Source organism: Hypanus sabinus, chromosome 5 (assembly GCF_030144855.1).
Source record: "Hypanus sabinus isolate sHypSab1 chromosome 5, sHypSab1.hap1, whole genome shotgun sequence".
NCBI lineage: Eukaryota > Metazoa > Chordata > Chondrichthyes > Myliobatiformes > Dasyatidae > Hypanus > Hypanus sabinus.
This window is the reverse complement of record NC_082710.1, coordinates 165,566,187-165,591,257: the sequence shown is the minus strand read 5'-3', so window position 1 is coordinate 165,591,257 and position 25,071 is coordinate 165,566,187. Positions and strand designations below refer to the sequence as shown.

Genomic DNA, 25,071 nt, shown 5'->3' with positions numbered 1-25,071 from the left:
CCTGTATATTTAATGGAAATAGCCATTCTGACACTTCTCTCACCTTTCTCGATCTCTCTGTTTCCATCTCTGGAGACAGTCTATATACTGTTAATTTTATAAACCCACTGACCGCCACAGCTATCTCGACTATACCACTTCCTACCCTGTCATTTGTAAAAATGCCAGTTTCATTTCCTCTGTCTCTGCAACGTATGCTCTCAAGGTGAGTCCTTTCATTCCAGAACATCTGAGATGACTGAGAACAGCAGCATAATAGAACATTGACCAGTGATCAATCCGGACATCGGAAGATTGAGGGGAGAGGATTTCAGTCAGGTCTACTGCCTGAGTTGAAAAAGGCAGCAGCAAGTGGGTCACGGCAGCATAATAGAACATTGGTCCTTGAGCAATCTGCGTTTGTGATTGACTAAGAAGAGCAAATCAAAGGAAGGCAGGGACAAGCATAGCAGCCATTGTCTGGACACAGAGAGGTTTCAGCGAAGAGAGGCTTCATTGAGAGAAAGCAAAAGAAAAGAAAAGCTTTCAGTGAAATTTTTAAAATTCCATTTATTTCTGCTCAAATAGGACAGTAGAGATGCCAGGCCAGATAGTGGAAAGGCAGAGAGACATCTAGAGTCCGTGATGACTACAATGGCCAGCCAACTCGACTTCCCATTCTCATTCTACTGCCATAATGAGGCCACACTCAGGTTGGAGGAGCAACACCTCATATTCCATATGGATAGCCTCCAACCTGATGGCATGATGAAAAATTTGTCAAACTTTCGGTAATTGCCCCTCGCCCCCTTTTTCACCATCCCCCATTTTTGTTTCCCTCTCACACCCTCTTACCTGTCCATCACCTCCCTCTGTTACTCTCCCTTTCCCTTTCTATTATGGTCTTCTGTCCTTTCCTATCAGATGCCCCCCTTCTCCAGCCCTTTATCTCTTGCACCCATCGACTTCCTAGCTTTTTATTTCACATCCTCTCCCAGTTTCATTTAACACCTACCACCTTACACTTCTTCCTCCCCTCTGTTCCCCTTTCATTTCCAGTCCTGATGAAGGGTCTTGGCCCAAAACATCAACAGATTACTCTTTTCCGTAGACGCTGCCTGGCTCCTGAGTTCCTCTACGATGTTGTGTATTTTGCCTTGGATGTCCAGCATCTGCAGATTTTCTTGTGTTTATCATTTTCCTTAGTATCTTTAGTCTACCAATCTCAGCACTCTGTAACTGATCGAACCTCGGTCACTATTTTATGTAGGGCAGTTTTACTTTTTGTATCGTCTCTTGCACAAACATGATTTCTCTCGAATCTTAGGGTCACATCTCTAAGCAGCAGAAAAAGCTTCTGTTTTAAAATCTTAACAGCCTCAATCAATCATTAACCTAAGTTGCTTTTTTTTTTGTTTTCCTTAACTGTGGATTTTCGCCATGCACATGCATCAATCTGTGTAGCAGTGACTATGAAATTCATTTTTAAGACCATGAGACACAGGAGCAGAATTAGGCCATTTGGCCCACCATGTCTGCTCTGCCATTTCATCATGGCTGATCCATGTGTAACCCTCTTACTGTAAGCTCATACTGCATTAGCTATTACTGTGAATACAAGCTAACAGCAACATAATGCATGGAAATAACAATGAAACGGCTATTTCCATTAAATATACAGGTCTAGCATAAATATGATTTGGGTAAGCACAAACATAAAAGTTTGAATGTCCCTTTAGGGGACAGTAGGACTGCTTCATTTATGAATACTGACACACCCATGCAAATTTACCATTCACTAGCAAACAATTTAACTGACACCACTAGAAACTTAGGTTGAAATGGTATGGGCAAAATATTTTAAACTATAATGAACAAAATAAAGAAAATGGCCCATTACACATATATATTAGTCTATAATGTGTACATGTTTTAGTGTTCATTGTTGCATAATCAATCCAGTTTGCTTCACTTTGTGTGCTCATGGTATTGAAATGGCTTTGCCTGTTAACCACTTTATCCATGCCACATCTAAGGAAATGCCATTGAACTTTCTCCAATTCAAGTACTAACTAGCTAACTAAAAGTTACCTGCACATTCTCTGTGAGACCATTGTCTGCATGAGGATTTTCTGACAGTGGTGTCTGTCCTTCCAATGGGTTCTGTGAGCATTTCACAATGTTCTTCTCTGATGCTCATTGTCCATTTTCATTCTCCTTCTTCTATCCTGCGCTGTCTGTAGAAAATGGCTGTCCCACTTCCATTTTCACACACTCTCTAGAAAGGTCCCAAGACAAATCCAGTTGGCTAATTCAACAAGCCTAACTTATCAATCAACTGAAGTTTTATTTTAAACAGTAAAATTGAAATATCTGATTGTATAATGTAATTAAAGGAACACTTAATGCATTTTTAGAAAGTCTGCAGGAAATAAAATACCCAACAGCATAACTATTAATAAAATAAAGCAAGGCCTTAAACCAGGGTATTACATATGTAATCCCTTTTCATAATGTTAACATTTATGAGAACCAGAAAGGATTTCTTGAATGTGAGGTTAGTACAAAATATCCATTCTGCAAGTCACTGTCTCGAAATATCATCACAGCTCTCCAGATGTGGTCAAGCTGATGTTTAGCAAAGCCTTTCCCTTCATATTCTGACACACAAAATGTTGCACGAACTCAGCAGATCAGGCAGCACGTATAGCCAATTTTGAGATGTGCAGGTACTGAATCACATTCTCACGGTTGGATTGCCCATACTTGTTTCTTTTTGCTATTACCCTACTTAAACATTAAATAATTTGCCTCCGGCATCTTTCTGTTCTTTGAGTCAAGAGTATTTCTGAATACAGTTGCAGTTCTTACGTTAGGAATCTAATTACAAGCTTTGCATATCAGAGCTATCAGTGTGGAGTTTGTCATTTCTCCCTGTGACTGCTCCAGTTTCCTCCCACATCTAAAAGACATGTCTGTCATGTAACTTGTGTATGTAAGTGATCAAGCATTGATTTAATTCAAAACAGACAGATCTCTGGATATTAGGGAAATTCAAGGGTTTTGGGGATAGAGCAGGAAAATGATGTTGAGAAGAATGAAAGGAAGAGGAAACAGAATGTGGTAATGCTAATGACACTGAAATCCCCTGCATTGCATACCAAAATCCCCACTGGTATTGGCACATTTTCCCTTTTCTCCTGATTTCCCTCAACAGATCTAATTTGCAGCCTGAAGTGGAACCACAATTAGGTCAGAGGCAGAAACACCCCACTGCATTGAAAAACCCCTCTCTCGTCATTTGGGTGTTGGCCTATCGTGGGAAACAGCTACTGTGAAAGTTTCAAGAGCAACCAGCTCCTATACGACTCACTGTATTTATAACTTCTGCCCCAATTAGGAATATTACTTCTCAGACAGGACCTCCTGAATTCAGCCACAATGGTACTACTTTCCTGCTCTCCCATTTTTGGCCTAAAGAACAAACGGAATGTGACATTGGCCTTGATGTAGAACACAACATTTGTTCAGAAGAGTTTTGTGTAATGCTAATAATTAACGGCTGTATTGTGGGAACAATCGATCAGAGTTCCTGTTTGCATTCCTTTGGGCACCCAGTTAAGCAGCCACCAAACTACATTTTTATGTGAATACTCTCATTTTAAGGATGAAGTAGTTTAGATATCAGCATATGGCTTAATAGAACCATAGAACATTACAGCACAGTACAGGCCCTTCAGCCCTCCATGTTGTGCCGACCTATATAATCCTTTAAAAAAAGTACTAAACCCACACCTTCATGCTTCTGTGTTTCTCAGATCTGGGGGTCCAAAGAAAGGAATGAAATATGGGATCCAGATCCATAGTTCATTGGAAGTGGCCGCAGAAAGGGATAAGGTGGTAAAGAAGGCATATGGCAAGCTTGCCTTCGTTGGCAGGGGTGCTGAGTATAAGAGTAAGGAAGTCATTTCGTATCTATACAGAATTTTAGTTTAGAGTGCACTTCTGGTTGCCTGTTATAAGAAGGATGTGGAGAGGATACAGAAATGCTGTCTGAACTAAAGGACATGAGCTGTAATGAAAAGTTCGACACACTTAGATTGTTCTCCTTAGAGTGTTGTAGGCTGGTGGGGGAGAAGAGGTTGCCTATCACCTCCCCCTCATGACCCTCCTTCCTTTTCTCTTGTGATTCATCTGCCTTTCTTATCAGATTCCTTCTTCCCACCCACATGGCTGCCTATCATCTTCAAGCTAGGCCTGCTTCCCCTCACCCCCCATCTTTTCATTCTAGCACCTTCCCCCTTCCTTTCCAGTCCTAAAGGAGGGGGTCACTCTGAAACGTCCACTGTTATTAATTTTCATAGGTGAGTTCCTCCAGCATTCATGTATGTTGACCTGTTTTTGTGCTGTAGTTCTCCGTGAATATCAGGGAAAACCTCCAACAGGATATCGTACATGCATATTATGCATGTCTCCTCCAAAATGGGTTTTCGGGAGGTATATTGGATACAGCTGTTCGACACTGCTCATTTCAAATCAGTTGGTGGAAGATGTATAGCTTTCCCGTCAAGTATTTAGTCAGGCAGGGTTGTCTACTCTCCCTTCTCTTTTTTGTACGTTGCTCAGAAATCTGCTGAATCCTTCAGGAAGGATGAGAGCTTAAGAGAGGCAATGTTGCCAGGCAGTAGAGGCACCCAGGTCAAATCTCCTTGTAAGCGGACAATGCTGCCATCTTCCAATCAGATCGATGGTCATTTTGAGCTTGCATTGGGGGTCAGAGTCAATCACACAAGGAGCAAGGCCATTCCTTTCTGACAACTGGCCTGACTGTTCCAATGTTTCCTCCACAGTCAGATAATGGAGGCACAATGTTACCCAATGTTGCCTGCATGAGTACCTTTGTGTGTGGGGCTGCATCAGGCTGTGTGTGGAACCAAAGATCATGGTTATCTAGGTGCTCAGGTTCTACCTGGACCTGGTTATAGAGTTAGTGCACTATAGCACTGAAATGGCCCATCTAATTCATGCAGGACTGTTAATGTGCCTAGTCCCATCAATTACACCTGTTTCATCCGTGTACTTAGAGTTTGCAATTGATGAGTTGGCAAAGGAAGCATCTGGTCACATTGTTGTGCAACATCCCACTTAGCTGGATATTGCTTCACCGCCGGTCCTTCATGAAATGCAATGTTAGCTTTCATTTCAAGAGACTAGAATATTAAAGCAAGCATGTAATGTTGTGGCTTTATGAGGCACTGGTGAGGCCTCACTTGGAGTATTGTGAGCAGTTTTGGGGCCCCTTATCTAAGAAAGGATGTGCTGACATTGGAGAGGGAACAAAGTAAGTTCACGAAAATGATTCTGGAATTGAAAGGCTTATCAAATGTGGAATGACTCTGAGCCTATACTCACCGGAATTTGGAAGAATGAGCTAAGATCTCATTGAAACCTATCAAATGTTGAAAAGGCCTCAATAGAGTGGATATGGAGAGGGTATTTCCTGTGGTGAGGGAGTCTAACACCAAAGGATACTGCCTCAGAATGGAAGGATGGCCATTTAGAATGGAGATTAAGAATTTCTTTAGCCAGCGAGTGGTGAATCTGTGGAATTCATTGCCACAGACGGCTGTGGAGGCCAAATCATTGGGTATATTTAAGGCAGACATTCATAGACTCTTTGCCAGGGCTGAAGGGATGCGGGAAGAAGGTGGGAGATTGCGGCTGAGGAGGGAATGTTCAGCCATGATGAAATGGCAGAGCAGACTTGATGGGCCAGATATTCTAATTCCACTACTATATCTTATGGTCTCATGGAAAAATTCTTCCAAAGCAACACCTTTGACCACAAGTCAATCAGGGAATGGTCAGCATTGACCCTACTTCAGACTCTGCAGGACAAGGACCCTAAGGAGTCTGAGATGTGGTTCCTCAAGCAAGCTATCCAAATCATCTGGCAGGATGCCTCATGGCCAGTACTTGTCAAGAAACACCAAACTTTGCTTGGTGGACAAAGGGGGACCCTCACAGCCAGATCCTTCCTGTACAGATTTTGATACTGTTCCAATGCATGCTGCCCTCAGGACAACTGTGGTGGAGAAGAGACAGTCTCCCATTTCTTTGCAGGCAGTGGATTTGTCATGTGAGTGTGGAGAATGATGCAAGAATCCTTATCTTGGTTCCTCTCAAGCAGCTGTGTAACAGAGGGCTCTGATCTATGGGTTGCTCCCAGGACACAGCAGCAGATGGAAAGCTGCGGGAAGCTCATCGACTCCAAAGTTCTGCCCAAAGGTTGTTGGTGTTCCAGCACAGTGAGATGTCCCTAAGGGAATGGTGCAGAATGTATACTCCAGGATGAAGGAGTATATGCTGAGGGACACACTGAAACATGATGCAGACAATGCTAAGGCTCAGTGGGAAGGACCACAGTATGGGGCTGTTGTGATGGAAATGAGAAAGATTCTCTGGGGCTCAAAGGCAAGAGCTCTGGACACAGAGTTTTAATAATAAGGAGTTTATTTACAAGGGGAGAAAAAGCTTGGGAACAAAACAAGCCACTACAATAGTTGCACAAACACGCTTAGAATAGAGGAGTGTGGGAAAAGTCGGGTCTGCAGTACAATACACAGGAAAAAGGTGTGGGGACGGAGTACAGGTACACATACAAGCAAGGGAAAAGTAACTACAATACCTGCCCCACTTGGCTATGGGCAAGTACGGCTCTTTGCTAAAGGGACAACAATAAACACTCCTACAACCCTATTCAATGCACTCCTTACCACGTGTCTCCAGTGCTGTTCTGCGGTCTTCAGCCTGGAGTGAAGCAGGGTGGTCCTTCAAGGATGGCAAAAGAGAGTACATGTAGCACCCTTTATAAGTCAGGGGGCCAACGGCTTGGTGCTAGACAGGTTAATCCAATTAAGGTGGCCAATGGTTAAGTGTGCATTGATTAGTTAGGAGGGGTGAAATGTTATCTGGCAGGTGGTGTAATCTCCGACCAGATGAGGGTGGTGCTGTCACGAGACAGGCACTACTCTTTGGTTACAGGGGCCCTTACACTACTGTATGTTGAGGGGCTGAGTCCAAGTCAGCAAGCCCGTGAAACTTTGAAATGGTGTATCCCTCCAGAGGGCCACATGAGTAGCAGTGGTTTTATATTTTAAAAAAATTAATACTTTTGAATGTATTGACCATGAATGTAGACAGTTTTGAGATGTTAATTTTAAAAATACAAGTACAAATGAATAAAGTTAATTTTCATGCACAATATCATGCACAAATGTTTTGTGCTTGAGGACAAAGGCTCAATTTCCCTGCCCTGAGCTCCTGCTCCAAATAATGTCACTTTGGTGCATATTCCAAGTTTAGTTGAATTTCTATCCATAGGAATGATATAATTTGCTATACATTGTGTTCACTTGTAATTAAGGCACAAAGGTCTTCTGTGACATGAAGTTTAAACATTTATTCAAATCAGTTACTCGCTCCAGGTACTGGTGCATGGGAGGATTCATCTCAGTAGCACCAGATCAAATGTAAATGAAACTAATAATATAACTTGGCATCATCTTTTATATTTTGCTAGCATTTTCTGAATTTGACCACACTCGTATCTTAAAATATTTTATTAACCCGCTCACAGAATAATATGCATGTGTTTCCAGTATTCCTTTATTCCCCAAAGACTTGCTTCATGGCATAAGATATGGCAGCAGAATCAACTCATCGAATATGCTCCGGCATTTGATCATAGCTGCTTTATTTTCCTCTCAACGCATTTCTCTTGCCTTCTCCCTGTAACTTTCCATGTCCTGACTTATCAAGAATCTATCAGCCTCTTCTTAAATACACGCAATAACTTGGCCTCCATAGCTACCTTTGGCAATGAATTCCACAGATGCACCACCCTCTGGCTAAAGAAATTCCTCCTCATCTCTGTTCTAATTGTATGTCCCTCTATTCAGAGTCTCTGCCCCCTGGTCCTAGACTCCCCCACTGTAGAAAACATTCTGTCCACATTCACTCTCTCTGGGCCTTTCAAAATTTAAAAATGTTTCCATGAGACTCCCCGTACCCCTCTTCTAAATTCTAGCAAATACAGGCCCAGCCATCAAACGTTCCTCAAATAATAAGCCTTTCATTCACAGAATCATTTTTGCCAACCTCGTTTGAACCCTCTCTAATGTTAGCATATCTCTTCTGCTCAGAGAAAAGAGGCTAGACTGCGCAGGTGCGTGACGTAGAGCGCCAAAGGTTTAAAAAGGAGAGCAATTTTCAATGGTGTCTTAAATCGGAGCAAGAGGCTGAGAGTGAAGGAGTAAAGGAATCTCAGAGAGAAGCCATTTTTTTTACACTGCTCGGGGAGAAGAGGCTAGACTGCGCAGGTGCGTGATGCAGAGCGCCAAAGGTTTAAAAAGAAGACCGCCATATCCAGTGGGCAGCAGCGTGAGAGGGAGCAGAGTGGGACGGCTTTGGCTCAATAGGCTTCAGCGTGAACAGGCAGAGGCGAGGGTAGGTTCCGGTAAGTTTTGTTTTTTGTTTGTTTAGAGGGTATGACAAGCAGAATGTTGGAATGTTCCTTTTGCAGGATGTGGGAAGTCAGGGAGACCTCTGGTGTCCCTGACAACGACACCTGCAGGAAGTGCATCCAGCTGCAGCTCCTACCAACCATGTTAGGAAACTGGAGCAGGAGCTAGATGACCTCCGGATCATTCGGGAGAATGGGGAGTTTATAGATAGTAGTTTCAGTGAGGTAGTTACGCCAAAGGAGCAGCGCACAGGTAATTGGGTTACCGTCAGGTGAGGGAAGGGGAAAGGGCAGGCAGAGCAGGATTCCCCTGTGGCCATTTCCCTCAGAAACAAGTATACCGATTCGTATACTGTTGGAGGGGATGACTTACCTGGGACAAGCTGTGGCAGCCGGATCTCTTGCACTGAGTCTGGTTCTGCAGTGCAGAAGAGAGGGGAAGAAGAGGAGAACGGTAGTGATAGGGGACTCGATAGTTAGAGGTACAGACAGGAGGTTCTGTGGTCGCGATAGAGACTCCTGGATGGTGTGTTGCCTCCCAGGTGGCAGGGTCCGTGATGTCTCTGATCGCGTGCACAGCATTCCGAAGTGGGAGTGGGAGGGTGAGCAGCCAGATGTCACGGTACACATCGGTACAATGACATAGGAACCAAGAATGAGGAGGTCCTGAAGAGTGAGTATAGAGAGCTTGGTAGGAGTTAAAAATCAGGACCTCGAGGGTGGTAATCTCAGGATTGCTACCTGTGCCAAGTGTCAGTGAGGGTAAGTGTAGGATGCTCTGGCAGATGATGAACACGTGGCTGAGGAACTAGAGTAGGGGGCAGGGTTTCAGATTTCAGGATCATTGGGACTTCTGGGGCAGGTGGGACCTGTACAAGAGAGACGGGTTACACCTGAACTACAAGGGGGTCCATATACTTGCAGGGAGGTTTGCTAGTGTTATTGGGGAGGGTTTAAACTAGATTTGCTGGGGGTGGGAACCAGAGTGACAGAGCAGGTAGTGGAGCGAGGGTGAAAATAAATGATGTTAAAAGTTCATGCAAAGTCACAAATAGGTTTGTGTGTGGTGGTAATAATCTGAGGTGTGTCTATTTCAAAGTGAGGAGTATTGTGGGGAAGGCTGACGAGCTGAGGGCCTGGATTGACACGTGGAATTATGACATTGTAACCATTAGTGAAACTTGGCTACAGGAGGGGCAGGACTGGCAGCTTAATGCTCCGGGGTTTAGATGTTTCAGACATGATGGAGGCAGAGGAATGAAGGGTGGGGGCTGGCATTGCTCGTCCAGGAAAAAGTTACAGCAGTGCTCAGGCAGGACAGATTAGAGGGCTTGTCTACCAAGGTCATATTGGTGGAGTTGAGAAACAGGAAAGGTATAGGGTGAAGGGGAAGAAGTTTAAAGGGAAAATTAAGTGAGGGAGGGTTTCTTCACAGAGAGTGGTGGGAAATGCAGTGGTACATGCAGGCTCACTTAAAATTTAATAAAATATTGGACAGGTACATAGATGAGAGGGTTATGGAGGGATATGGTCCAGGTGCAGGTCAGTGGGACTAAGCAGAAAAATGGTTCAGCACAGCCAAGAAGGGCCGAAGGGCCTGTTTGTGTGCTGTAATGTTCTATGGTTCTATAAGGGGCCCACAATGCTCCAAAGCCTTAGCATTGCATGTTTGCTTTTATATTCTAGTCCTGTTGAAATGAATGCGAGCATTGCCTTTGCCTTCATCACCACTGACTCCGAAGGCCCTTTGCAACACAACACCACCTACCTTAGTATCATCTGCATACTTACTAATCCAATTTACCACCCCATCATCCAGATCATTAATGTATATGACAAACAACACTGATCCCTGAGGCACACCACTCGGCACCGGCCTCAAACTTGACAAACAGTTATCCAATATTAATACCTTCAAAAACTTCATTAAGATTTGTCAAACATGATCTTCCGTGCACAAATCCATGTTAACTGTTCCTAATCGGACACTGTCTATCCAAATAATTATATATACCATCTCTAAGAATACTTTCCATTAATTAACCCACCACTGATGTCAAACTTACTGACTTGTAATTGCTAGGTTTACTCTTAGAACCCTTTTTAAACAATGGAACAACATGAGCAATACGCCAATCCTCCAACACCATCACCGTTTCCAATAACATTTGAAATAGCTCCTGCTATTTCTACACTAACTTCCTTCAAGGTACTGGGGAATATCCTGTCAGGATCCAGAGATTTATCCACTTTTATGTTCCTTAAAAGCACCAGTACTTCCTCCTCTTTAATCATCATAGTTTAATCTTTAATCGTCATAGTTTCCATAACTTCCCTACTTGTTTCCCTTACCTTATACAATTCAATATCCTTCTCCTTAGTGAATACCGAAGAAAAGAAATTGTTCAATATCTTCCCCCATCTCTTTCAGCTCCACACATAGCTGTCCACTCTGATTCTCTAAGGGACCAATTTTATCCCTCACTATCCTTTTGCTATTAATATAACTGTAGAAACCCTTTGGATTTATTTTCACCTTATTTGCCAAAGTAACTTCGTACCTTTTTTTAGCTTTTCTAATTTCTTTGTTAAGATTCTTCTTACATTCTTTATATTCCTCAAACACCTCATTTATTCCATGCTGCCTATATTTATTGTAAATATCTCTCTTTTTCCTAACCAAGTTTCCAATATCCCTTGAAAACCATGGCTCTCTCAAACTTTTAATCTTTCGTTTCAACCTAACAGGAACATAAAAATTCTGTACCCTCAAAAGTTCACCTTCAAATGACCTCTATTTCTCTATTACATCCTCCCCATAAAACAAATTGTCCCAATCCACACCTTCTAAATCCTTTCACATCTGCTCAAAGTTAGCCTTTCTCCAATCAAAAATCTCAAAAAACCCTCAAAAATCTCCAGTCCTATCCTTCTCTATAATTATATTGAAACTAATGGCATTGTGATCACTGGACCCGAAGTGCTCCCCAACACATGCCTCCGTCACCTGACCTATCTCATTCCCTAACAGGAGATCCAACACTGCCCCTTCTCTAGTCAGTACCTCTATGTATTGCTGCAAAAAATTATCCTGCACACATTTTACAAACTCCAAACCATACAGCCCTTTTATAGTATGGACTTCTCAGTATGGACTTTCATATTTAATTTTCTATGTGTGGAAAATTAAAATCTCCCACAATCACAATCCTGTTCTTACTACAAATATCTGCTATCTCCTTGCAAATTTGCTCCTCCAATTCTCGTTCCCCATTAGGTGGTCTATAATACACCCCTATAAGTGTTACTACACCTTTCCCATTCCTCAATTCCACCCAAATAGCCTCCCTAGACGAGCTCTCTGATCTATCCTGCCAGAGCACCGCTGGAATATTTTCTCTGACAAGCAATGCAACACCTCCCCCTCTAGTCCCTCCAATTCTATCATACCTGAGTCAACAAAATCCAGGAATATTTAGTTGCTAATCACATCCCTCCTGCAAACATGTTTCACTAATAGCTACAACATCATATTTCCAGGTATCAATCCATGCTCTAAGCTCATCCACTTTCTTACAATGCTCCTAGCATTAAAATAAATGCATTTAAAAAATTCTCCACCTCTTCCTATCTGTTTATCTCTAACGGTGCAAACAATTTTACTATCTTCTTTTTCTTCCTTCTCCCATACATCTGTTCCTACACTCTGGATCCCCTCCCCCCTTGTTTCTATTTTAAATCCACTGGAGCCTCTCTAGCAAACCTACCTGCCAGAATATTTGTCCCCCTCCAGTTCAGATGTAAACCATCCCACCGGAACAGATCCCACCTTCCCTGGAAAACTGCCCAATTATCTATAAATCTGAAGCCCTCCCTCCTGCACCATGTCTTCAGTCACGTGTTGATCTGCGCTATCTTACTATTTATAAACCCACCTGCACGTGGCATTGGCAGCAGTCCTGAGGTTACGATCCTGGAGGTCCTGTCCTTTAACTTGCCGCCTAGCTCCCTAAACTCACCTTTCAGGACCTCCTCGCTCTTCCTACCCACGTCATTGGTCCCTACCTGGACCACGATATCTGGCTGCTCACCCTCCGTCTTGAGAATGCTGAGAACTCGATCCGAGATATCGCGGACCCTGGCACCAGGGAGGCAACAGTCCATCCGGGATTCTCAATCTCTTCCACAGAACCTCTTAACTGTTCCCCTAACTATCGAATCCCCTATCACTACTGCTCTCCACTTTTCCCTCCTTCTGAGCTGAGGGTCCAGTCTCAGTGCCAGAGACGCAACCACTGCAACTTGTCCCTGGTAGGTCGTCCCCACCAACAGTATCCAAAACGGTATACTTATTGTTGATGGGAACGGCCACAGGGGTGCTCTGCCCATTGTCTATTCCCATTCCCTCTCCTGACAGTCACCCAGCTGCCTGTCTCCTGACTCTTAATGGTGACTATCTCTCTGTAACTCCTGTTTATTTCTGCCTCTGCCTCCCAAATGATCCAAAGTTATTCCAGCTCCAGCTCCAGTTCCCTAACTCGGTTTATCGGGAGCTGCAGATGGATGCACCTTCTGCAGGTGTAGTCATCAGGCACAACAGCGTTCGCCCTGATTTCCCACATACTGCAAACAGAGCACTCAACTGCCCTAACTACTGCCTCCATTACCTACCCCTAAGGTAATTAAATTAATTAAAGTAACTTACCGGGCCTTACCTCACCTGGAGCGAAGCTCATCCTGAGCCTCTGCTCGCTTTTTAAATTCTCCCACTGCCTCACGGGCTGACTTTTACGTGTTTGCGCAGTTGTGCCCCGTTCAAACCTCGCCTCTGCCTGTTCTCACCGAAGCCCCGAAGCTGTGGAGCCAAAGCCGTCCCACTCTGCCTCAGTCCACTCCGAAGATGGCGGCTGTATATGTTGGTCTTCTTTTTTAAGACCTTTGGCATGCTACGCCATGTGCCTGTGCAGTCTAACCTCTTTTTCCTGATTAGTTAAAAAAACATGGCTTCTATCTGAGATGCCTTTACTTCTTCCCTCTCCACCTCTTGCTTCGATTTGAAATTCCAAGCACACAACATTCACCAATATAACTTTGTCCTGCCGGTAATTTCCTCAAAGAATTCCAACAGATTTGTCAGGCAAGATTTTCCTTTCAGGAAACGATGCAGACTTTGGCCTATTTTATATTGTACTTGCAAGTATCCTGAAACTTTAACCCCTATCAATCAGCTCCAATATCTTTCCACCCACTGAGGTCAGGCTAACTCTCCGATAATATCCTTTTTCCTGCCTCTCCCTGTTCTTGAATAGCGGAGTGGCATCTGCAATTTTCCAGTCTTCTGGAACCATGATAGAATCTAGAGATGAATGAAAGTTCATTACTGTTGCCTCCACAATATCTTCAGCTACCTCTTTCAGAATACTGGGATGTAGTCCATATGGATTTATTTATCTCCAGGCCTTTCAGATTGCTTAGCCCTAGTAATAATACTTCAGCCAGTCTCTGACATCCTTGAACATCCGGCGTACTGTTAGTGTCTTCTACAAAGATGATTGATGCAAAATACTTATTCAGTTCATCTGCTATTTCCTTATCCCCCATTACTTCCTCTGCAGCGTCATTTTCCAGTGGTCTGATATCTACACTCACCTTTCTTACTCTCTATATATCTGAATAAACTTTTAGTAGTTTCTTATCGGCTAGTTTACCCTCATATTTCATCTATGGCTTTTTTAATTGCCCTCTGTAGGTTTTTAAAAGCTTACCAATCCTCTAATCTCACATCAATTTTTGCTCTCCTACATGCCCAATCTTGTGCTTTTATGTTGGCTTTGTGCAGGGTGAATTACCATAGAACCATAGAACACTACGGCACAGTACAGGCCCTTCAACCCTCCATGTTGTGCCGACCCATATAATCCATAAAAAAAAGTACTAAACCCACACTACCCTCTATTTTTCTTTCTTTTATCCATGTGCCTGTCCAAGAGGCTCTTAAATACCCCTAATGTTTTAGCCTCCACCACCATCCCTGGCAAGTCATTCCAGGCACTCACAACCCTCTGTGTAAAAAACTTACCCCTGATGTCTCCCCTAAACTTCCCTCCCTTAATTTTGTACATATGCCCTCTGGTGTTTGCAAATTCTCTCATGTTATGACCACAGCCTCCTCAGGGTTCCTGTACTGTTAGCTCCCTGTTCAAATGGGCTCATCACACAACATCGTCCACAATAGCGGATCCCCTAGGGCAGGGGTCAGCAACCTTTACCACTGAAAGAGCCACTTGGACCAGTTTCCCACAGAAAAGAAAACACTGGGAGCCGCAAAACCCGTTTGACATTTAAAATGAAATAACACTGCATACAACGTTTTGTTTTGCCTTTATGCTATGTATAAACAAACTATAATGTGTTGCATTTATGAAATCGATGATCTCCTGCAGAGAAAACGAAATTACATTTCTGCATGCAACAAAAACATTTTGAACTCCAAAAAAAAGACGTTGGGTTGAAGGTTACTTTGAAGTAAAATACTCAATGTCTATTTGAGTCCTTCTTGTATTTATGAAAAACGCCGAACTTAAATTTGCCGCCAGCAGCAAACCAAAAATAACGTCAGCCAGCTGTCAACCTGAAAAATAAAAGGACTATTTCACTGAACAATGAAAACATATGAATATACGTAAAATAATAGGCAATTAAAATATTTATCATACTTGGTCAGGTTGACTCTCACCTGACAATGCAGTCGTATTCAGTAGGGATGGATCGATGCTTAGGGGAGTGACCGGGAAGGATAATGTGTTTTTTTCCTCTCTGAACTCACAGAAGCGTTTCCCAAACGATGTTTGCATTGCGATGATTGTAGAATGAAAATACTCCGAATTTATCATGTTGTGACCTTGTTTGAACTCTCTCAAATTGGGGAAGTGAGACAATGTGCCTTTCTGTAAATCTCTGGCAAGCAACGTCAACTTGCGCTCGAATGCCAAAACATCCTCCAACGTGTGCAGGGCTGTACGTCCTTACCCCGTTGAAGAGCTGTGTTCAGCGTGTTCAGGTGCACTGTCATGTCTACCATGAAGTGTAGCTTTTCCAGCCACTCTGGCTGTTCCAGCTCAGGAAAGTTGAGCCCTTTGCTGCCCAGGAAAGTTTTCACTTCTTCCAGACACGCGACAAAGCGTTTCAGCACCTCCCCTCTGGACAGCCAGCGATAAAAACACGTTGTAGCGGTGTGCCACACGCAGTCAGTAAACTGCAGTCAAAGATAGCTTTATTCGAACTAAACAGCCTTGCTTTTAAGCCTCCCTCAACCCGCCCCCCCCCATGGGCGCGGATGCTGCAAAAGACACGTACTCACAAACTCCCGTAGGCTATCTCCCTTAGCCTGAACGCTGGCTAATTGTGAGCCGGTTCGGATGTGTCAGGAAATGGGTCGCCACAACGTCTTATTTAGATTGTACAAGATCACCATAATCTTCAAATTTAGATTTACATTTCAAAAACTAACAAACCAACATAAAATACATTTTAATTAAATACTGACCATGTAGTGGTGTGCTACACACAGCGCTAAAATTATGACACTGAGTCGGTAACTGCAGTCGAAGGAAAAAACTTTATTCGAAATCTTCAGCCTCACTTTTAAGCCTCCCTCAACCTGCCCCCCATGGCGCAGAGGCTCCAAAGCTCTGTGCTCGCAAACCCCCGTAGGCTATCTAATTGTGAGTCGGTTCGGATGTGCCAGGAAAAGGGTCGCCACAACCAATTATTTCCCAAAGCAACAGGGAGCCGCAGCACAGACGTAAAAGAGCCACATGTGGCTCTGGAGCCGCGGGTTGCCGACCCCCGCCCTAGGGGATGCTGCCCTAAAAAGTCACATTGTATGCTTTCCCCAAATTCTCTCTCTTGACCTTCAAAATCTGCACCAACCTGATTTTTCAAATCCCCCATGGATATCATAACATTGCCCTTTTGACAAGCATTTTTTATCTCCTGCCCCCTTTGTCACCCACATGCTGGTTATTGTCTCTATAAATATAGACAATATTAACCAGTGCAGTTTCTTAACTCTACCCACATCAATTTTACATATTTTGATCCCATGTCACCTTGAAGGATTTTATTTCATTTCTTACCAACCGAGCCAGTCCTTCGGCCTACTTGCCTATTCTTTCAATACAATGTGTATTTTTGGATGTTAACCTTCCAGCTTTAACCTTTCACCCATGGCTCACTGATGCACATGTCATACCTGCTAATCTCTAACTGCTACAAGATCATTTACCTTATTTTGTATACTGCATGCATTCAAATATAATGCCTTCATTCCTGTACTCATCACCCTTTTTAATTTTGTCCTCTGTTGGACTGCAATCACTGATTGTAATTTTGCCCTATCATCTGCTTGTCCTTTCTGGCGATCTCACTGCATACTGCCTCTGCTTGTATATGAACTGCCCCATCCTCCATCCTATAATTCAGCTTCCTATTCCCCTGCCAAATTAGTTTAAACTCTCCCTAACAATTCTAGCTAATCTGCCCGCAAGGATATTGGTCTCCATCAGTTCAGGTGAAACCAGTCCTTTTTGTACAGGTCATACCTTCCCCAGAAGAGGTTCCAATGATCCAGAAATCTGAAAACCTACCTCCTGCACTTGTTGCTCAGCCAAGTATTAACGTGCCAAATCATCCTATTCTTACCCTCACTGGTGCATAGTCCAGAGATTACTACCACTAAGCTCTTGCTTTTCAGCTTTCTACCTGGCTCCCTGTGTCCTCTCCTTGGGACTTCCTTCCTTTTCCATTGGTGTCGATATGTACCAAGACGTCTGGCTGCTCACCCTCCCCCTTTAGAAGGCTGTGTACCCAATCCAAGCCATCTCTGTGACTTTGCAATGTACCATATGGGTATCTCATCTGGCATGTCATTATGCATTCAAAGGCACAATTGAGACAATCAAATTGATTCATCCAGTATTGGCGGGTAGTCAGCATTGAACTCCTTGCAGAGATCAGTGTCCATATTCATATTTTATATGTCCATACAAGTGTAGAAGAGGCCAGCTCTGATTCTATGACATGCGTTACCTGTCGCTGTTGCTATATAGGAAATGTGTTCACTTTGATGGTTTCTTGCTAGTTTATTTTTCTCTGAGCTGGCAAGGAGTTTGCAAGTCTTGTCATTCAGAAGGTAGATTGTTGACACCAGTGAAAAGTCAGTGTTTTAATCAGCATGAAACTGTCAGATCTGTAGTTCATAACCATTCACACCATGCCAAATCCCGTAGCAAGACCAACATCCCTTTCTTATTCCTAATTACACGAACCAAATGTCTTCCTGGTCACTTTGTGGAGCTTTGAATCAACCACAATTATCACCGGCCCGGTCAGGGAGAGCGAGGAGGTGACAGAGAGGAGTTAGAGGCAGGTGGTCACACCGGGGCCATAGGAGACGGACAAGTGGGTCACAGTCAGGAGGAGAGGAAGAAGAGTCAGGTACTAGAGAGTACTCCTTTGGCTGTACCCCTTGATAATAAGTACTCCTGGTTTGAGTACTGTTGGGGGTGACAACCTACCTGGGGGAAGTGACAGTAGCTGTGCCTCTGGCACAAAGTCTGGCCATGTGGCTCTGAAGGGTAGAGAAGGGAAGAGGAAGGCAGTAGTGATAGGGGACTCTATAGTTAGGAGGTCAGACAGGAGATTCTGTGGACGTAGGAAAGAAACTTGAATGGTAGTTTGCCTCCCAGGTGCCAGGGTCCGGGATGTTTCAGATTGTGTTCAAGATATCCTGCAGTGGGAGGGAGCCAGAGGTCGTGGTACATATTGGTTCCAAAGACATAGGTAGGAAAAGGGAAGATATCCTGAAAAAAGACTACAGGGAGTTAATAAGGAAGTTGAGAAGCAGGACCACAAAGGTAGTAATCTCGGGATTACTACCTGTGCCACAGGACAGTGACAGTAGGAATAGGATGAGGTGGAGGATAAATGCGTGGCTGAGGGATTGGAGCAGGGGGCAGGGATTCAAATTTCTGGATCATTGGGACCACTTTTGAGGCAGGTGTGACCTGTACTTAGGTTGCACTTGGGTCCCGGGGGGACCAGTATTCTGGCGGGGAGGTTTGCAAAGGCTACTGGGGAGAGTTTAAACTCGAATTGTTGGGTGGTGGGAACCGAACTGAAGAGACTGGGGAAGAGGAGGTTGGCTCACAAATAGAGAAAACTTGCAGACAGTGTGAGAGGGAGGATCGGCAGGGGATAGAGAAGGGAAGCGCTCAGACCGAAGGCTTCAGATGTGTCTAATTTATCACAAGAAGTGAACAAAGAGGCTGAGCTTAGAGTGTGGATCAGTACTTGGAGTTATGATGTGGTAGTCAATGCAGAGACTTGGATGGCTCAGGGACAGGAATGGTTAGTTCAAGTGCCAAGTTTTATATGTTTCAGAAAGGATAGGGAGGGAGGCAAAAGCGGTGGGGGCATGGGACTGCTGATCAGAAATAGTGCTACGGCTGCAGAAAAGGTGGACGCCATGGAGGGATTGTCTACGGAGTCTCTGTGGGTGGAGGTTAGGAACAGGAAGGGGTCAATAACTTCACTGGGTATTTTTTATAGGCTGCACAATAGTAACAGGGATATCGAGGAGCAGAGAGGGAAACAGATCCTGGAAAGGTGTAATAATAGCAGGGTTGTTGTGATGGGAGATTTTAATTTCCCAAATATCGATTGGTATCTCCCAAGAGCAAGGGGTTTAGGTAGGGTGGAGTTTGTCAGGTGTGTTCAGGAAGATCTTTTTGACACAGTATGTAGATAAGAAGAGAGGCTGTATTTGATTTGGTATTGGAAAATGAACCTGGACAGGTGTCAGATCTCTCTGGGGAGAGCATTTTGGAGACAGTGATCATAATTCTATCTCCTTTACAACAGCATTGGAGGGAGACAGGAACGAACAAGTTAGAGAAGTGTTTAATTGGAGTAAGGGGAATTATGAGGCTATCAGGCAGGAAATTGGAGGCTTAAATTAGAAACACATGTTCTCAGGGAAAAGTATGGAAGAAATGTGGCAAATATTCAGGGTATTTTTGTGAAGAGTTCTGTATAGGTATGTTCCATTGAGACAGGGAAGTTATGGTAGGGTACAGGAACCGTAGTGTACAAAGGCTGTAATAAATCTAGTCAAGAAGAAAAGAAAAGCTTACAAAAGGTTCAGAGAGCTAGGTAATGTTAGAGATCTAGAAGAATATAAGGCTAACAGGAAGGAGCTTACGAATGAAATTAGGAGAGCCAGAAAGGGCCATGAGAAGGCCTTGGCGAATAGTATTAAGAAAACACCAAGGCATTCTACAAGTATGTGAAGAGCAAGAGGATAAGATATGAGAGAATAGGACCTATTGAGCGTGACAGTGGAAAAGTATGTATGGAACCGAAGAAAATAGCAGAGGTACTTAAAACTTTACTTCAGTGTTCACTATGGAAAAGGATCTTAGTGATTGTAGTGGTGACTTGCAGCGGACTGAAAAGCTTGAGCATGTAGATATTAAGAAGGAGGATGTGCTGGAGCTTTTGGAAAGCGTCAAGTTGGATAAGTCGCCGGGACCGGATGAGATGTACCCCAGGCTGCTGTGGGAGGCAAGGGAGGAGATTGCTGAGCCTCTGGCAATGATCTTTGCATCATCAATGGGGATGGGAGAGGTTCTGGAGGGTTGTGGATGTTGTTCCTTTATTCAAGAAAGGGAGTAGAGATAGCCCAGGAAATTATAGAGCAGTGAGTCTCAGTGGTTGGTAAGTTGATGGAGAAGATCCTGAGAGGCAGGACTTATGTACATTTGGAGAGGTATAATATGATTAGGGGTAGTCAGCATGGCTCTGTCAAAGGCAGGTCATGCCTTACGAGCCTGATTGAATTTTTTGAGGATGTGACTAAACACATTGATGAAGGAACAGTAGTAAATGTAGTATATATGGATTTCAACAAGGCATTTGATAAGGTATCCCATGTAAGGCTTATTGAGAAAGTAAGGAGGCATGGGATCCAAGGGGACATTGCTTTGTGAATCCAGAAATGGCTTGCCCACAGAAGGCAAAGTGTATTTCAGTCACCAGCGCAGTGCCTCAGGGATCTGTTCTGGGACCCTTACTCTTTGTGTTTTTTATAAGTAACCTGGATGACGAAGTGGATGGATGGGTTAGTAAGTTTGCTGATGACACAAAGATTGGAGGGTGCGGAGGAGATTTACAAGGATGTTGCCTGGATTGGGAAGCATGTCTTATGAGAGTAGGTTGAGTGAACTCGGCCTTTTCTCCTTGGAGTAGCGGAAGATGTGTATAAAATGATGAGAGGCATTGAACGAGTGGATAGTCAGAGGCTTTTTCCCAGGGCTGAAATGGTTGCCACAAGAGGGCACAGGTTTAAGGTGCTGGGGAGTAGGTACAGAGGAGATGTCAGGGGTAAGTTTTTTACTCAGAGAGTGGTGAGTGTGTGGAATGGGCTGCTGGCAAGAGTTGTGGAGGCGGATACAATAGGGTCTTTTAAGAGACTATTGGATAGGTCCATGGAGCTTAGTAAAATAGAGGGCTATAGGTAAGCCTAGTAATTTCTAAGGTAGGGACATGTTCGGCACAACTTTGTGGGCCAAAGGGCCTGTATTGTGCTGTATGTTTCTATGTTTTCTATATGGATCTGAATGCTGATGCCACAGAAAGGTTAGGCTGAATGCAACAGTGAATTTCTTTTCCTTAAAAGGCTTTAGTACAGTGGTTGAGTTTTTAATAGGCCACCTGATAGTTCCACTGACGTTTTGGCTGACATTGGAGAAGTGCGAGATACTGCATTTTGGAAATTAAAATTGAGGTAGGACTTCCACAGTGACCAGCAGAACCCTGCGAGACGTTCTGGAACAGGAGGATCTTGGAATGCATGTGCATGTTTCGCTGACAGGTAGACAGGATGCTGAAGAGGGGTTTTGGCATGCTGATCTTCAGGGCATTACATCAGAAGTTGAAAGGCCATGCTGTGGTTGTGCAGGATGCCGGTAAGGCATCACCTTTGGTCACCCATCACCTAGGCATGCTTTCTTATTACTACCATCATGAAGGAGGTACGGGAGCCTGAAGACACATAATCAACAATGTTGGAAACATCCTCTCCACGTCCACTCTATCTCTGCCTTTCAATATTTGTTAAGTTTCAGTCAGATTCCCCCCTCATTCTTCGAAACTGTAGCGAGTACATCTCAAGCCCAAGAGCCATCTCAAGTGCTCCTCATATATTAACCTCATTCCTGGGATCTTTCTCGTGCACCTTGGTTAGCATTGACCAAAGGGTCCTTGTCCTTGCTGTATGGCTCTCTGTTCTGCTTTGTGCTCACAGATCTCATTATTAAAACAAAGTTTAGCACATTTGTTTCATCGCGTTATGCTGAACTGGATAGTTCCAATCTAGTCACAGCACTTCTATACTCAATGTACTTATAAAGTGGTCACTGCATGTATGTTTGTGGTCTTCTGCTGCTGTCGCCCATCCATTTCTAGGTCTGGCGTGTTGTGCATTCAGCAATGATCTTTTGCACACCACTGTTGTAACGTGCGGTTATTGAGCCACTGTTGCCTTCCTGTCAGCTTGATCTGGTCTGGCTATTCTCTTGACCTCTCGACAACAACTGCAATTCACTAGTTTTTTTTTGTTTCTAACAGCATTCTCTGTAAACTTTAGATGAAAATCTTAGGGGATCAGCAAATTCTAAGAAATTCAAACAATAACCTCCAATCATTCCATGGTCAGCCGCAGAGCTTACATTCCTTCCCCGTTCTGATGTTTAGTTGAACAACAACTGAACCTCTTGACCATGTCTACTGCACTTATGCAGTTCCTGCCGCATGATTGCCTGATTAGATATTTGCATTATAACCATATAACATATAGCAATCACAGTACGGAAACAGGCCATCTCAGCCCTCCTAGTCCGTGCCGAACTCTTAATCTCACCTAGTCCCACCTACCCGCACTTAGCCCATAACGCTCCGCTCCTTTCCTGTCCATATACCTATCTAATTTTACCTTAAATGACACAACTGAACTGGCCTCTACTACTTCTACAGGAAGCTCATTCCACACAGCTATCACTCTCTGAGTAAAGAAATACCCCCTCGTGCTTCCCTTAAACTTCTGCCCCCTAACTCTCAAATCATGTCCTCTCGTTTGAATATCCCCTACTCTCAATGGAAACAGCCTATTCACGTCAACTCTATCTATCCCTCTCAAAATTTTAAATACCTCGATCAAATCCCCCCTCAACCTTCTACGCTCCAATGAATAGAGACCTAACTTGTTCAACCTTTCTCTGTAACTTAAGTGCTGAAACCCAGGTAACATCCTAGTAAATCGTCTCTGCACTCTCTCTAATTTATTGATATCTTTCCTATAATTCGGTGACCAGAACTGCACACAATATTCCAAATTTGGCCTTACCAATGCCTTGTACAATTTTAACATTACATCCCAACTTCTGTACTCAATGCTTTGATTTATAAAGGCCAACGTTCCAAAAGCCTTCTTCACCACCCTATCTACATGATACTCCACCTTCAGGGAACTATGCACTGTTATTCCTAGATCTCTCTGTTCCTCTGCATTCCTCAATGCCCTACCATTTACCCTGTATGTTCTATTTGGATTATTCCTGCCAAAATGTAGAACCTTATGTAGAACCTTACTTTCACCTTATTTGCCAAACCAACCTCGTATCTTCTTTTAGCTTTTCTAATCTCTTTCTTAAGATTCCTTTTACATTCTTTATATTCCTCGAGCAATTCCTTTACTCCATGTTGCCTATATCTATTGTAGATATCCCTATTAACCCCACTTGGATTAACAAGCAAGTGTACCTAATGATTATATGCCCATATTCCTTTGCATTATCATTACAAGCATTAATGGCTGGACTTGCACTTTAGTTAAGTAATGTTTGTATCCATTCCAGCGAGGCATGGAATCTTAAATCATTGTCTTTTTTTAGTGATTGCATGACTTCATTCCATTATGTAACTTTATACACAAGTAATAAGTGCAGAAGGAACCTATGAATTGAACTGAATTGGATTTATTACTTACATCCTTCATGTACATGAAAGGTAAAAGTCTTCACATTACATCTCCGTCTAAATGTGCAATGTACAATTCTAGTAATTTATAATAAATATTATGTACAAGTCAATATAACATAGAAATACAGTTGCATCAGCATGAATTAAGCAGTCTGATGGCCTGGTGGAAAAAGCTGGTCCTGGCTATTATGCTGCGGTACCATATCCCAGGTGTAGCGGCTGGAACAGTTTATGGTTGGGGTGACTTGGGTCTCCATGATCCTTCAGGCCCTTTTTACACACCTGTCTTTGTAAATGTCCTGAATAATGGGAAGTTCACATCTATAGATGCGCTGGGCTGTCCGCACTACATTCTGCAGAGTCCTGTGATTGAGGGAAATACAGTTTCCATACCAGGCAGTGATGCAGCCAGTCAGGATGCTCTCAATCGTGCCCCTGAGGAAAGTTCTTAGACTTTGGGGGCCATACCAAATTCCTTCATTTTTGAGGTTGTGTGCCTTTTTCACCTCCTGGCTGGTATGTACAGACAGCACAAGATCCTCGGTGATGTTTATGCTGAGGAACTTAAAGCTGTTCACCCTCTCAACCCCAGATCCATTGCCTGTCTCCATTCCTCCTGTAGTCCACAACCAGCTCCTTTATTTTTGCGACATTGAGGGAGAGATTGTTTTCTTGACACCACTGTCCGGGTGATGACTTCCTTTCTGTAGGCTGCCTTATTATTATTTGAGATTAGGCCAATTGTTAATAGTGTAGACCAATCAATGTGGTCTGTCAAACCTACTCGATCATTCAACAGGATCGTTGCTGACCTGATTTTGGCAATTCCATTTCCCAGCCTACTCCCCGCTCTCTTCGACTTCCCTGACCGAATATAAATATGTCCATCTCCGCGAGAAGTCAGTCTCTACGGATCTCGACTTTCTGAATTCCACAGATCAACAAGACTCTGAATGCAGAAATTCCTCCCCAGCTCTACTTTAAATGGGCAAACTCTTATGATGGAACTATGACTTCCAGTTCAGAATCAGATTCATCATCGCTGACCCATGATGTGACAGTTGCTGTTTTGAGACAGCGCTACAGTCAATGCATTGGTTTATGTATCAACAGTCACAAGGGCAGAAATGTCTGTTCTCACATGATTGTGGCATCACACTGAGGTGTCACCAGGGAACATTGAGATGTCCTTCAGATAATCTGCGATGCCACTATTTACCTCAAACTTGCTAATTCTGATGTAATCATTGTTTGCAGATTTTTTCTAATCTTGATATATAAATTTTACAATGGTTTATGCTTTGGGAAATGTATTTCTAGCCTTTTGTCAGTGGGTCATTTTGTCATTTTACTTGACATTATCACAAATGCAAAAGGACAATTTGTGAAAGCAGAAATCTAGCTTCCGTCATAACAATAAACATCAGTTTTATTGTTCTGAAATAAAAAACAGAACTGGGAATTCAAAA

The 25,071-nt window shown here is 43.4% G+C and overlaps 1 protein-coding gene across 2 annotated transcripts in view; it reads right to left on the bottom strand.

The window, feature by feature from the left end:
• LOC132394544 (SLAM family member 9-like) overlaps nt 1–25,071 on the bottom strand; it is a 100,177-nt gene that overhangs the window by 5,688 nt on the left and 69,418 nt on the right. For both annotated transcript variants that reach the window (XR_009512362.1, XR_009512361.1), the window contains one exon: nt 2,071–2,257. The gene's annotated coding sequence lies outside the window, so the exon portion shown is untranslated. The remainder of the gene's footprint in view (nt 1–2,070; nt 2,258–25,071) is intronic.